We start from the raw sequence: 13,765 nt of genomic DNA, 5'->3' as shown, positions 1-13,765 counted from the left end.
GATGCTGTTCAGAGCCTGGTATGTGGCTACCATTTGTCCCATTTTCAAAATCTTTTTACAAAAACCTAATGTGCTAAAAGAAGAAAAATATAAGGAGAGGGATCAGAGCATTCTTCTTAGAGTAATTCAGTAACTTTTTTGTACTTGACACAAATATAAATTATTTACATTTTTATGTATGCACTTCAAAAATGATCTGTCACATGGCTCTAGTAGTAGTATTTTAATTCAGTTGGCCAAAATGACCACTTGGAATACAGCATCAGGTCCCCAGGAAATGCTTTGTGTTGTACTGTATTTTTTGTTACCTCTTAAAAGTGTGATACCCATTCAGCTTGGTAAGCAATCTATTCCCAAAATCATCTCTTGTGATGCTGGAGGGTGGCAGGAGATCCTGCTTGTTTTGTCACTGTTTTTTCATAGTTAAATAGTGACTTGGAGCAGTCATCACCCTCACTGTGATCTGCCTAACTGGTATTGTAAAATCACTCTAGAGAACAATTTTTTGCTTTCTCACCCTGGGAGCCATATGGGAAGATTTCAACAACACCTCTTTTATTATTCCCACTGTTAGTGTGAGTGTCCTCCTCTGGAAGAGGATTATAATGAAGGATCTCATGGGGCTGGTGAGCAGTCAGGTGAGTCAACAGGTTAGAGAAGAGCCTGAAATAGGAGCTGGGGCACTGCCAGCTCCCGTGGCCACCTTGTTTGTTGGCAGCTAGAACAGACAGTGGGTTGATTTTCTTATTTTTTGAGTACTGAAGAGAGGACTGTCAAACTTCACATGCTGATAATGTAGCTTCTCCAAATGTCATACTTCCAGCTGCCATTGGCCATTCCCAGATTTATTTTTAATGGGATGGTGTGTGTAAATCCTTGTTATTTTGGTGTAACAACACTACAGATTTTGGGGTTTTTGGACATACTTTATTATGTGATCTCAAAAATAGTATAGCGTGTTAGGAGAAATAATTGGGTGCATTTTTGTATGGAAATCTTAAGGGCTTTTTACTTAAATTACCATTCACTCTAAGTATTTTCACATTTCTCCTCCAGCTCCTCCTTTGCTACATACATTTAATTTTTTTACCTTTTCACAATTAAACATGTACAACAAAAGAATGAAAGTCAGTTCAATGGTTCTGGTTTAACTGCCTGTATTGCACAAGTGTATTTTTTTCTACAAGGCAGTGTGAGTTATGACAATGCTTTAATGTCTCCAAATGTCATGTTTTCCAGTCAAGGCTGGATGAAAACTTTCTGAATAGAGTTTCAATGCTGAACAGCCTTTGAGAAGACAATTTTATGTCAGAAGTCAAATTTTATGTCCTGAGCTTTGTAAAGGTGTTTTCCTCCTTTATGCATTCTATATTTTATATTATTAGAAATATGTTCTTGAATAAGTATCTCAAAGCTTTAATGCTAAAAGTATTACTTGGTGGCAAAATGGTAAAAAAACATATTCAATGAAAGATTAATATTAGTAAAAGTTAAGAGAAAAAAATGTAGGTCAGCATGGGTGAAGTAGGCGTGAGTGCCATCTGTTAGGAAAATAGCTTGCAGTATTATGTTTCCTGCAACTTCATATGTTGATGTTTTAGTCATTTTAGACATTTTTATTAAAACCCCCGAACCTTTTAATGTCTTCTTCTAAGAAATTGCTTTGTTCTACTTTCCTTTTCAGAAATTCATCAAGAGAGTTACATGAAATAAGACTTGTTAAGTATTGTCAGAACTCACTTTATGCGCTGTCCATAATTAACCACAGCTTTGATTTGTTTTTGTTTTGCAAGTCCTGATGGTCTAGCAGAGCCAGTGCCATATGTCAGCAGCTTAAAAACTAACACAAAACTGATGGAGGATTGGAAGGAGAGTAGAGAGAGAAAAGGGAGTGACTGGTGGAACTCTTTTAATATTTAGCTATTTAAGGGGAATCTACATCTCTTGTGAAAACTTATGTTTATTTCTGGTTTTATAGCCTATAATTAAAATCCAGCTTGCTGGTTGCTGTTCAAGTACAACCAACCTCAAGAATGCTATTAAGCAACAAAAATGTTGGACTGTACACATTACAAAACTCTTAGTGTTGTTGTCTGCCATCTCTATGGCCTGCTTGCAGTGACTGGAGCTGAACTAAAAAATTATTTACTAGAATTGTTACTACTTAGAAATAAAAAATCTGGATAGTTTATTTGTACCACTCTTTTACTGAGCTCAAATAAATTTCTGTGTAAATTATTCATTCTCTCATGTTGCTGAGGCATCCTAATTAAAACCATCCATCTTTTAAACCTCTAAAAATACTTGAGAATCAGAGCATAGCTAAAGCTTTTTTTAATCATGGGGTGTTTAATTTGTATTTAATTAAATTCAAATAGATAGTTGCTAGCTTGCACTAACCAGAATCTAAATGTAAAACTGGAGGCAGAACTGTCTGGATCAATTGAAAATAACACTACTTCCATTTTCCAGCTGGTGATGACCATCCCAAAGCAACGTGTGTGAACTACTTGCTGTGACAAAAATCTTGCGTTACTGAAGTAGAGCAGGGAGGGCTCCTGTGATTTTTTTAGTTTTTGTATTTGTTTATTTTTTGTCAGGGAAACTACTGATCTCCAGGAAAGGACCATAACAAATTGCTTGGGAGCAAGAATTTCTTTAATTACTTTGGCAGATTTGAAAGTTAATATGATTTTGAGCTCTAACCCATCAATGGAGGCACTCTGAGCTGCTACTGAGACCCACAAAAGTTCTCAGCAGCTTTGTGTTAACTCTGAGCTCTACTGCTGGAGGCAGGCCATATTTTTACATTGGGACGTCATATTGTAGTGGACTTGTATAAACAAACTTAGTGCATTTAAACTCTTTGGGTCTTCCTTGTTCTGGGCTGTCTGTAATAGTCACATTACTACTTTTTTTCTGGCTAATCTCTTGTCATGGTTTGAGCCTGGCACAGAGCCAGTGCCCCCCATGAAAATGCCCTCACCCTGGTGTCTGCTGTGAGATGTGACCAGGAATAAGCAAAACAGGCTTTAGCTTAAACATAAAGAACACTTTATTACCTAAACTACAGGAAAATAGGGAAAGACCATAAGGAAAAGAAAAAAATTGAAAACCTTACAAAAACCACTTTCCTCCTCCCCACTACCTGACTTTCCCAATCCGATACATTCTCCCAAAACACCCAACTGCCCAGCCTGGCACCACACTTTAGTATACTCAAACTTCAGTTCATGAAGAGGAAAGGAGTCCTTCTTGTTCCATAGGCTTCCCCTGGAAACACACTGAAACCTCGTGTGCTTCCCTGTCACTTCGGCACCGCCCGGAAAAAAAAGTCCTTTTGCCGCTTGTGACATCTTCCTTCCATGCCCAGTGCTCTCACCACTGACGCATGGACCAGAGCTGCTTTTAGGGTTGTCTTTCAAGGATGCCTTGTCTCACTCCAAAAAGGCACAGTCTCTGCTTTGGGACATCTGTCCCCCCCATATTTTTCCAACCCCCTGGGGCCGGGGGGTCCTCACGATGAACCCTCCTGGTTCTGAGCCACTGCTTCCCCGTAAGTGCAGTCTGTGTCACAGGAACAACTGAGTCCATGGCCACAAGAAAAGTCCAGCCAAAAGGCCACTCCAAATCATCTCTCCCCATTCAATCATCTCCACGTTCTTCGGGCCAGGTCCTTGTCTCATCTCATCTCTTATCTCCCTTCTTATTCAGCTTCGAGGAGGATTAGCATTTTTGCAAGGCCCCAATCATGAAAGAAAGGGGTTAAAACTTTCAGTCTGCGGCACTCCCACACACGCTGCCCACACGCTGCCGCTCCGGCCGGCACTCTTCCCCCCCCCCCTTCTGCTATCACATTCGGTGTCGCTGGCTCTCTCTCTCTCTCCCTCCTGGGGGGGGCGATGGCTGCCCGAGGGCTGACTCCCTGGGATCTTCCACCCTTCCATCCTCGAAGCCTCCTCACCTCCCATCTCTGTCCAGGCCCAGGGCCTACCACGTGGCTGCCCCTCCCCCGCCCAGCAGCAGCGACTGGACAGGGGAGGGTGATCTGACCTCTTCGCCGCGACGTCCCAAGAGAGCCTGCCAGGGACGCAGACCTCTGCTTTTTAACCCCTGTGTATTCTCGGAGGTGTGTCCAAACCCCACTGGCTACACCAGGTGTCAGTATGAAACTCAGAACATCCATTGGTTTGACCACAGCATCCCAGAATTCCCACTCCTTCCTGGTCAAACCACCACATCTCTGAACTTGCTTTTAGATTTTTTTATCCTTGTAGCTAGTCAGAGGCAGGGCAAGGTCTGACATGAAGTCACTCACTCCAAGATGGACCTTCTGATCTTCCCAAATACAGATTTGCAATTTCTGCAACTTCATGTTAGTTTTTTCCATTTTTGAGGGCAGAAGTTCTCTTACCAGCTCTATCCAAGTTGAGTCTTTGTGGTAACCCTAGTTGGATTTGTCTTCCCCTCCTGCATTTCAGAACTTGAGGACATGATGGTGGGATTGCATCATTTGAGGTGGGGAGAGGATCCCCTGTTTGGTTCTTTGCTGTTCAAGAGCTGCCCTGTTAAGCAGTCAGAGACCCTCACTTCTGGCCTGCATCTTTTTTTGTCTGACCCAGCTGTTGTGATTGATACTTTCCCATTTATTATTAATTAGGCAAAGCATTGCATGGAGTCATTCAGATTTATAACCTGTATTCCCACATCTTGCATCTCTCTGCTTCTTGGTCTCTTCCAGTTCATCTTTTCCCTATGCCACGAAGATAATGTTGCAGAAAACTTGATCCATGGAACCACCTTCCTGGTTCCCATTGTCAAGGTGTTCATTACAAGCATAAATATGAATGGATTTAAGAGCAGATGTGATGCAGAATCTTCCAAGAGTGTGGTGCTGGCATCTGTGACTCCTGGTTCCTGTCACCTGCATACATGTATGTGGGTCATATGTTTCCAGGGAAAAGGACAGCTGCAGGCATCCTCCTGTCTGTCCTGGAGGAGCTCCTGCTAAAGCCTTAACAGTTTTAATTTGTATTTATAATGAACACATTTCTCTGAGAGATGTAGATTAGATATTCAGAAGAAATTCTATTAGAGTGGTGAGGCACTGGCACGGGCTGCCCTGAGAAACTGTGTGTGTTCCAATCCTGGCAGTGTTCAGTGCCAGGCTGGATGAACCTGGTCTAGAGGAAGATGCCCCTGCCCATGGCAGGGAGGTTGGAACTGGGTGATCTTTAGGATCCCTTCAAGCCTAAGCCATTTGATTCTGTGGTTCTATGTGTACTTGTTTCCTTCATCCGGGCTTTTGGTTTGTTCCTTTTTTTTAATTGAAAACTCGGAATTAGCAAACTCCTACCTTTTGGCATTAATAATAAAATTTCTTAGTACTTGTAGTACTAATTGTTCTCAGGATAGTTTATATGTTATTATTTCCCTCGGTGCATTTCTAAAGTGTTGATATTTGTTTGCACATTGTGTGTTTAGAAACACAGCATTAAGAAATTAGTGGCCTCTCACCTAAGGTGGTGTTAGAGTTAACACTGATCTGCTGACAACTACCTGCCCTTGTTCAGAACACCACACACCTCTTTTGTGGTTTCCAGCTCTCTTAATATGAAAGACCTTCTGGAAAAAAAAAAAAATCTACATAATATTTAAAAGAAAGCTGCAGTGCTACATACATAAATACTAATGCTGTAAAGTACATGAAAAGGGCGTCCTGGAGTGGACTTGAGAGACAGAAGCCTCTAAAGTTATGCTAAGTTGATCAAGAAGAAATACAAGATTTTTATTGCTCGTTGTCATTTCACTTTATAAAATGTGTAAAAAATTTCCATGCATCCTAGGAAGAACTGAATCTTGTTACCTCAGTTATTAAAGTTAATAAGATTTAAGTTTTGAAATAATAGGCCTGCTTACAAAGGAAAAATATGAAACATTCTCAAAGGAAGTGCTGGTTCCTTTGTATCTTTTTTCTTTTAGCAATTAGTGATATACAGGACAAATGACAATTCCCATGTGTCATAGAAAAACAGGTTTCTTAGTGGGGGATTAAAATTTTTGTTTTGTTCATTTTTTTGTTTGATGTTTTTCATGGTTTAGTTTGGTTTGTTTTTTGTTTTTGTTTTTTTATATTTAGAAAGTAGATGATGCCAAAGTATGAAAGGTAAAAGAGCACATCAAAGAGGACAAAACAGGATCCTGCTTCTCTAATGAACATGTCTAGCTCTCCTGCATGAGATAAAGGATATATAGTGTGTTTGCTGGTCATTGCACCCTCATGATATTTTCCTTCAGACTTTGGTGAGGATCATGCCTGGGCCACTAAACTCTTTAGTATTTCTATTTGCCATTCCACTTGAAACCAGAGGTGACTGGGTTTGTGTTTCTTTCTCCATAGTTAAAATCAATAAATGTCACCTGGTTTAATAAAATATATGGTTTAATAAAATATATTGTTTAATGTTGGCCTTGATGGATTTATGGATCTCACAGCATTATGCAGTTCATGAGGTCACAAAGAGCCAGTCTGATTCAAAGTTACACTGATGCCTTCAATGATTTGACAGAAAAGTGGTGTCTTTTGCTTGATGTGCAGACAGTTCTGTCTTAAGATCTTGATCTACTACATCCTGGCAGACTGACAGATATTTGCAGAGCTGACATTGTGCATATCAAAACTGAATCCAGGACAACAAACAGTGTGTATTTCACTAACACTTTAGCAATAGTGATTGCAGTTTTGAAAAGGAATAAGCCTCAGGGCACAGTGAAATATCTTTGTTTCAGTGAACAAAGCAAAGCTTTAAGTAGTAAGAGCAGAAAAATGAAAGACTACCAAGCTCCTTCCAAATGTTTCCCACTCAGGGATGTTATTACCAAGAGATGGGCCTTTCCAAGGCTTTTAGTACAGACTGTAAAGTGATACCATGGGCCTGTTCTTTTCCTTACTGAAGATGATAAGAAGCTTGTCCCTCTCTTTTTTATTGCCCGATCATGTTTTGTGAGGTTTCTCTAGCTGAGCAGCAGTTGAGTGCGAACAGCCCCGCTGCCGGTGTGTAGTTTGAGCAGAGCGAGGACTGCACCCCGTTAGCCCTGCGGCGTGCAGCGCACCTGATCCCAGCCCAGGGTTTGATCCCAGCTCAGGAGCTGCTGTTTTGTGCTCCACCCTCTCGGCAGGGAGGCTGTGGACGCCTCTTTCAGCGGGTCACAAGTTGTTTCTGGTGTCCCCCAGCTTTTGGCTGGCTGGGGAGGTGTTGAGCCCTGCCAGGAGCGGGACGGGGCGCCTGCGGCTCCCTCGGTCCCGCTGCTGAGGCCTGAGCTCAGGCAGGCCCTTGGCAGGCCTCCTCCTGAAAGGGACGGGGAGAGAAAAAGAATTTTCATCATTTAGGACCTGACTGTGGGCTAGGTTAGACCTGTTAGTTTTGATTCTCAGCCGTGATTGAACGTTGGGTGGAAAAGGTATTAAGACTGCTGACTAATTATGTAAAAATACTGCTATTACCGTGTGTATTTCCTGTGTCACTTGTCATCAAGACTTTTAACATGTCTATCTAGTTTATATACCCAGTAAGTTTGGGTTTTTGGTACAAGTGCAATCTATCACAGATCTCCTGGGGAGATGGAAACAGTGTCAAGAGTATGCATTTAAAATGAATCATGTCATGTGCAATATTATAGTCAGTTTCTGTGGCAGATGTGAGGAAAAGGTGGTATTTTTATATGTGCTTATATTTCAGGATGCTGAATGACCTGTTTCTAAATTTAAATAAGATTTTTATAATGTAAGGATTGAATTATCTTGGATATCTATAATGCAAGGATTGACTTATTAGTGAAACAGCAAATATTTGCTTTGCTGCCAGAAGGGCTAATTAGATTGACATTGAAGCATGTTCTTTGATGTCTTGGGATGTTCTACTGGATTGTTTTTGGGGTTTTGTTTTGTGGTTTGTTTTCTATTTCTGTGGTTTTGGAGTTTTTTTTTCTTTCTGTTCACTGGAACATACAGGATTTTCTTTCATCAAGTGATGAACATTATGTATGATAAGCAATCTCTTGTCAAATGCAGTATGTTTGTTGTTTGTCTAGCTTTTCCCCTTTCCCTCTCTGTCTGTCTCTCTTGATTAGACAATTAGGAGAGTTTTCTTTGAACTAAATTTTCCTCTTTTAGGTCAGTGACACAGCATGATTAAATTACTACAAAAGCCTCCTTAAGGAGACAGGCTAGATGGAACTGTTTCTTTGCATCACAGACTGCTTCCAAGTAGCATTTTCTCATGGCTGATGCAAACATCTGCTCAAGAGAAATTGTGATTTGGGTGATCACTTATCTGATGGAAGGCAGTTCTGAAATGCTTCCTGTTATTGTTAGTCTCCCTAAGCTGTTTGAACCTTTGCTTTCAAAGATAGGTTTAATAACCTATCAGTAAGAGTTGTTTTAAACTGCTTTGTGTTTGTCTCTGCAAGTTTTCTTTAGTAAAGAGAATAGCCAGTAACAGAGCAGGATTCATGTGCTTTGGCCTTCAGTAGTGTGAATCTTACGGTAATTGAGGAACAGCAAGTACCTGCCTTGGAAAGACATCTCCCATGGTTGTATGTGGTGTATCTGTAGCCTATAAATAATTCTTTCCTATCTTGAGCCAGATAAAACACTGATATAGATTAAAGTTGGCAAACTGAACTATAACTGAGAGAGACATGAAAGCAATACCAGGAGAAGACTATTGCTTTGTTTATCCAGGCAGATGTGAGTGAATGTAATTTAATAATAGCTGCAGAGCAAAGGTTTCAGCACAAAGTCTCTGTTAATTCTGTGAAAAGTCACTCAGCATTGCTTGCAACTCTGATTTGGATTGCTCAGTTCCATGCTTGCTGTATCCACCTGACTCTCATCAGGCTTTATGTTGTTACTATTCTTCTATCCAAAAAACCTTAATTGACTACAGAATGAGATGTACACTTCCAGTCTTGCTTCTCAAAGTCTCTAGTGTTCCTTCACTGCTGAATCAGCTTTGAAGCAGCTGTTAAGGCTTTACTTTTCCTCCAGAACCATGGCAAAAATAATTGCATAATGTTGATGGTTTTTTTACTGCAGTTTTACATTTTTTTTTCTGAATTTCCCTTCTCTTCTTTTGTAAGATGTGAAAAATCTTTGATTTTTCTGTAAGCTTATTGTTTTCAGAGTTGTGAGAGATGACATGAACTGCAAGGCTGCTTTGAACTTGTGCAATTTTAAAGGTTTGAGGACAACCTGGGATGGTACTTATTAAAAAAAAAGAATCGTATTCCTGTTTTACATATTATCATATGTTTACATTTTCTTTAATTGTTATAGAATGATAAGGCTCTTAGTAGCAGATGATAAGTAGAGATAAGTGCTGTTTATCATCTTATGGTGTTAGTAGCTCTAACCAATATTTGATGCTCATGTATTTTTAATTCTTCAAAATGCACCTGGTGAGGTCATTTGCAGAGGCACTCTTGGCCTACTTCTGCAGCTGTTGGCTTTATAGAAAAGAATTAGGACAATACTTAGCACTTGTGAAAATTACTGTCCTAAATTTATTTGGATTTGCCTCAGCCTCACACCTTTGAGTTGTCTTTGTTGAATAGACAAAAGTGGCCCTGTGTGCTCCAGAGAAATGTGGGAACAAATACCATTCTGAGGCCACCCTGTGACATGGAAAGGAGCAAATTTTAATGAATCTGAAGCAATTGTATCATGATGACCTTAAAAATCAGTTTTAGTTGCAATCTTCTCTTCATTAGCATAACACTGCTGTCATGGTTTGAGCCTGGCACAAAGCCAGTGCCCCCCATGAAAATGCCTCACCCTGGTGTCTGCTGTGAGATGTGACCAGGAATAAGCAAAACAGGCTCCAACTTAAACATAAAGAACACTTTATTACCTAAAACTACAGGAAAAATAGGGAAAGACTATAAGGAAAAGAAAAAAAAATTGAAAACCTTACAAAAACCACTTTTCCTCCTCCCCACTCCCTGACTTTCCCAATCCAATACATTCTCTCAAAAACACCAACTGCCCAGCCCGGCACGACACTTTAGTATACTCAAACTGCAGTTCATGAAGAGGAAAGGAGTCCTTCTCGTTCCATAGGCTTCTCCTGGAAACACACTGAAACCTCGTGTGCTTCTTTGTCACTTCGGCACCGCCCGGAAAAAAAAGTCCCTTTGCCGCTTGTGACATGTTCCTTCCATGCCCAGTGCTCTCACCACCGAGACATGGCCAGAGCTGCTTTTAGGGTGGTCTTTCAAGGATGCCTTGTCTCACTCCAAAAAGGCACAGTCTCTGCTTTTGGGACAACTGTCCCCCCCATATTTTTCCAACCCCCTGGGGCCGGGGGGTCCTCACGAATGAACCCTCCTGGTTTTGAGGCACTGCCTCCCCCTAAATGCAGTCTGTGTCACAGGAACAACTGAGTCCATAGCCACGAGAAAAGTCCAGCCAAAAGGCCACTCCAAATCATCTCTCCCCATCCAATCATCTCCACATTCTCCGGGCCAGGTCCTTATCTTATCTCATCTCTTATCTCCCTTCTTATTCAGCTTCGAGGAGGATTAGCATTTTTGCAAGGCCCCAATCATGCAAGAAAGGGTTAAAAGTTTTCAGTCTCTGTCTGTCCTGGGACGAGATGATACTCCCACACGTGCTGCTGCTGCGGCCGGCCGGGCTCTCTCTCCCTCCCCCCTTCTCCTCCTGGCTGGCTGCCATCACATTCGGTGCCGCCGGCTCTCTCTCTCCTGGGGGGGGGGGGGGGAGGCTGGCTGCCCGATGTCTCGATGTCTCTTGGGGCTCCTCCACCCTTCCATCCTTGAAGCCCCCCGAAGCCCCCTCAACCCCCACCTCTGTCCAGGCCCCAGGCCTACCGCATGGCGGCCCCTCCCCCGCCCAGCAGCAGCGGGCTGGGCGGGGGAAGAGATCTGACCTCTTCGCCGCGATGTCCAAAAGAGGAAGTGCCAAGGGCAGTGCCTTGCTTTTAACCCCTGTGTATTCTCGGAGGTGTGTCCAAACCCCACTGGCTACACCAGGTGTCAGTATGAAACCCAAAGCCTTCATTGGTTTGACCACAGCTTCCCAGAATTCCCACTCCTTCCTGGTCAAACCATGACAACTGCATTTTATGCTTGCTTTAATGTTGTAATTGCTTTTATACCTGGTGACCTTAATTTCCACAGGTATTGCAAAATATCATTTACCCTAGAGAGGCCCAGTCACCACTGCTGTAAGCCAGTCAAGTTGGGATGCAGGATCAGTGTTTTCTCACTTTCCCAGAAGAATAAGTGAGTTATTGTTCAAGGGCAGCCACAGTTTACTTTTTTCTCTTCTAAACTTGAAGAAAATTTTTAAAAAGGAGCACAAAATTGTTGCTGGAATACATAGCAGTTTTTGCAGAGGAGTTGGGGCCGTGATAGTTATTCACATACACTTTTTCATGCTCAAATCTGGAAGTCTCAAGGTAATAAGTTAAATTATTACCTTGGGAAACACCTATAGAATAAAGCACTTTGGAGAGAGGACATATTTTTCACTCCTGAATTCTTCAGGGCTGGTAAGAAAAGCCTTTCATCCAGCCCATGCAGTAACTCATTTGAAGGAATAAAGGAAAATGCAAAACCCCCACTTTAGAAGTAGACTGACAAAATACTTCAGGTATGCTCTGCTGGATTTACCTCACCTGTCACCTGCTCCTTCTTCAAGCACCTCTTGTTGGGTAGTGAGTCATCTTCAGCTCATTTGAATTCTGGAAACCTGCCCATCACACTCTTTTTGATTCCAAAAGGACAAATGACATTGCTGTAGGAGATCTTAAGAACTTTCTTAGTGTCTCTGACGTCAATGTCAGCAAGTGGAGCAGTGCAGTGAAGCTGAATCCTTGTAGTCAATCACTTAGGAAGAAGACCTTACATCAGCCCCTGCATAAGACTCCTCAGCACTAGCTCTAGTCTGGTGTTGTGCTTTGAGCACTGGATGCAGTCCTGGAGCACAGTTAATCCAAAAGGGATTTGGCTTCCATGTTCCAAGACTGCCCTGCAGTGCAGACCTTGTTATTACAGGATATTTGCAGAGGAAGCCCCCTTTTGCTCTGTCCTAAAACATTGGTGTAGCCAAACCTTGAGTTCATTTAGACTCTACATCAGAAACATGAAGATAGAAAGATTCCTATGATTACATGGCTTTTCTCTGTGCTGAAGTCCAAGAGACCTCTAGGGTTTTTATTGGGTTATTTGAGACTTCTAGGACTTCAAAACTATTGTGCTGTATGTTCAAACAAGCAAAGGACATTGTATATTTTAAATTTAGTGTGTCCCAGTGCTTTTTGCTGCAAAAGTTTCCAGTGCTTTTTGCTGCAAATCAGAGCCTGTTTCTTGCCACGAGCTCTGCTAATCACTGCCAAAATGCCAGATAGTCACCAGTGAAAGCTGGAGGGGCTCATTCTGAACAAGAGCAGTGAAGAGAACAGGGATTTATCTGAGCAAAGTGCGTTTGCTCAGAAGCATAACACTTGCTGCCTGGTTTTAAGGGGGTGTCTGAACAATGTTTGCAGGAAGAGTGTTTCTGTTCTTGTAAATACAGATGTTACTATTAAACTGTTTTGCTGAATGCATCTTGCAAGTAAGGAAGAAAGTTATCCTTTATATTTACACCATAGTGAAAAACCTGAGATGCTTCTATTCTAACCTGCTTTAAAAAGAAAATGGAAATAAATCTAAACCTGTTAAAAATATTTGTTCTTAATGAAATGCCACATAAAATTATCTTCCGGATGGAAAGTGACCATGCCTTCTCCAAAATGCACTGCTCCTAACCTCAGTCATAACTTCAGTCTCCAGTTCCTGTGTTGGGCCCAAATCACAGACACCTTTCTTTTCATTGCTGTTCTGGGGTTTATTTTGGCCTTCATTGTGCTCACTGTCTGATGGTTCCTGGAATATTTACCAAGCTGACTCATCTTCACTCCTGGAAGAACCCCAGGAGAGCTGATTTCTCACCTCACTTGTGGAGGTTGGCGCTGTAGAACAGATTTGTTCTGGAGGTTACAGAGTATTTCTAACTAGGTAAAGTAAATGCCATGAGGAGAGATTGTGTTTCAGGTGAAAAGAGGGCATGTTGATTGAAATGTTACAGCAAACTATATTGCCAGAAGGCCCTGTAGGTTGGAAAAGGTTTACGTTCAGAAGATGGATGCTTCAGACTACAGCTGCAGGGAGAGAGGTTTTCTGCTGCAGAGTGCTGTCTTCATCTTGAATATAGCACCTGGTTTTAATCTTGTGTTCTGGATGGTTTTTCTTATCTGTGGCTTTTGATGTATTTTTGTTTTGTTTTTAAGGAAAATGAATTCTTAAGATGCACAAAATATTTTACTTGGGATCTGACATTACTGCTTCTCTTAGAATAGAATTTAAGGCTTTTCAAGGAAAAAATGAATGGCAAACTTCAATAATCAGTGATCCCAGCTCAGGACTGTTGTGACAGTGCAAGTGAGGGAATTGTGAAGTAGTGCCTCCCTGTTTCAGCAATGAAATCTCTCTGTGGAAACTTCGTTACCTTTATCACTGATTGTTCTTGGACTCTTCCTAATTGTGAATTCTTTGTGTGAAGCAATAAAATTTGAGGTGTTACACAATTTATATTGCCACCTCAAGTTTTGGAAAGCATCACTCTTTTGTAATGTCCTCTGTTTGTTTGTGTTTTGAGTTTTTGGGTTTTTTTAAAAAGTATTCAGTTACCATGACAGCTTTT

The 13,765-nt window shown here is 41.5% G+C and overlaps 1 protein-coding gene across 5 annotated transcripts in view; it reads left to right on the top strand.

Annotated features, from left to right (window-relative positions):
* Window positions 1-13,765, top strand: part of OSBPL3 (oxysterol binding protein like 3) — an 89,008-nt gene that overhangs the window by 28,808 nt on the left and 46,435 nt on the right. The window contains exon 1 of one of the 5 annotated variants that reach the window (XM_064704500.1): window positions 7,331-7,461. The exons of the other annotated variants lie outside the window; for them this stretch is intronic. The gene's annotated coding sequence lies outside the window, so the exon portion shown is untranslated. Of the gene's footprint in view, window positions 1-7,330; window positions 7,462-13,765 lie in introns of those variants that run through there. 5 annotated transcript variants of the gene reach the window in all.

The sequence above is a fragment of the Zonotrichia leucophrys genome, chromosome 2 (genome assembly GCF_028769735.1).
Source record: "Zonotrichia leucophrys gambelii isolate GWCS_2022_RI chromosome 2, RI_Zleu_2.0, whole genome shotgun sequence".
Classification (NCBI taxonomy): Eukaryota; Metazoa; Chordata; class Aves; order Passeriformes; family Passerellidae; genus Zonotrichia; species Zonotrichia leucophrys.
This window is presented reverse-complemented; position numbering and strand designations above follow the sequence as displayed.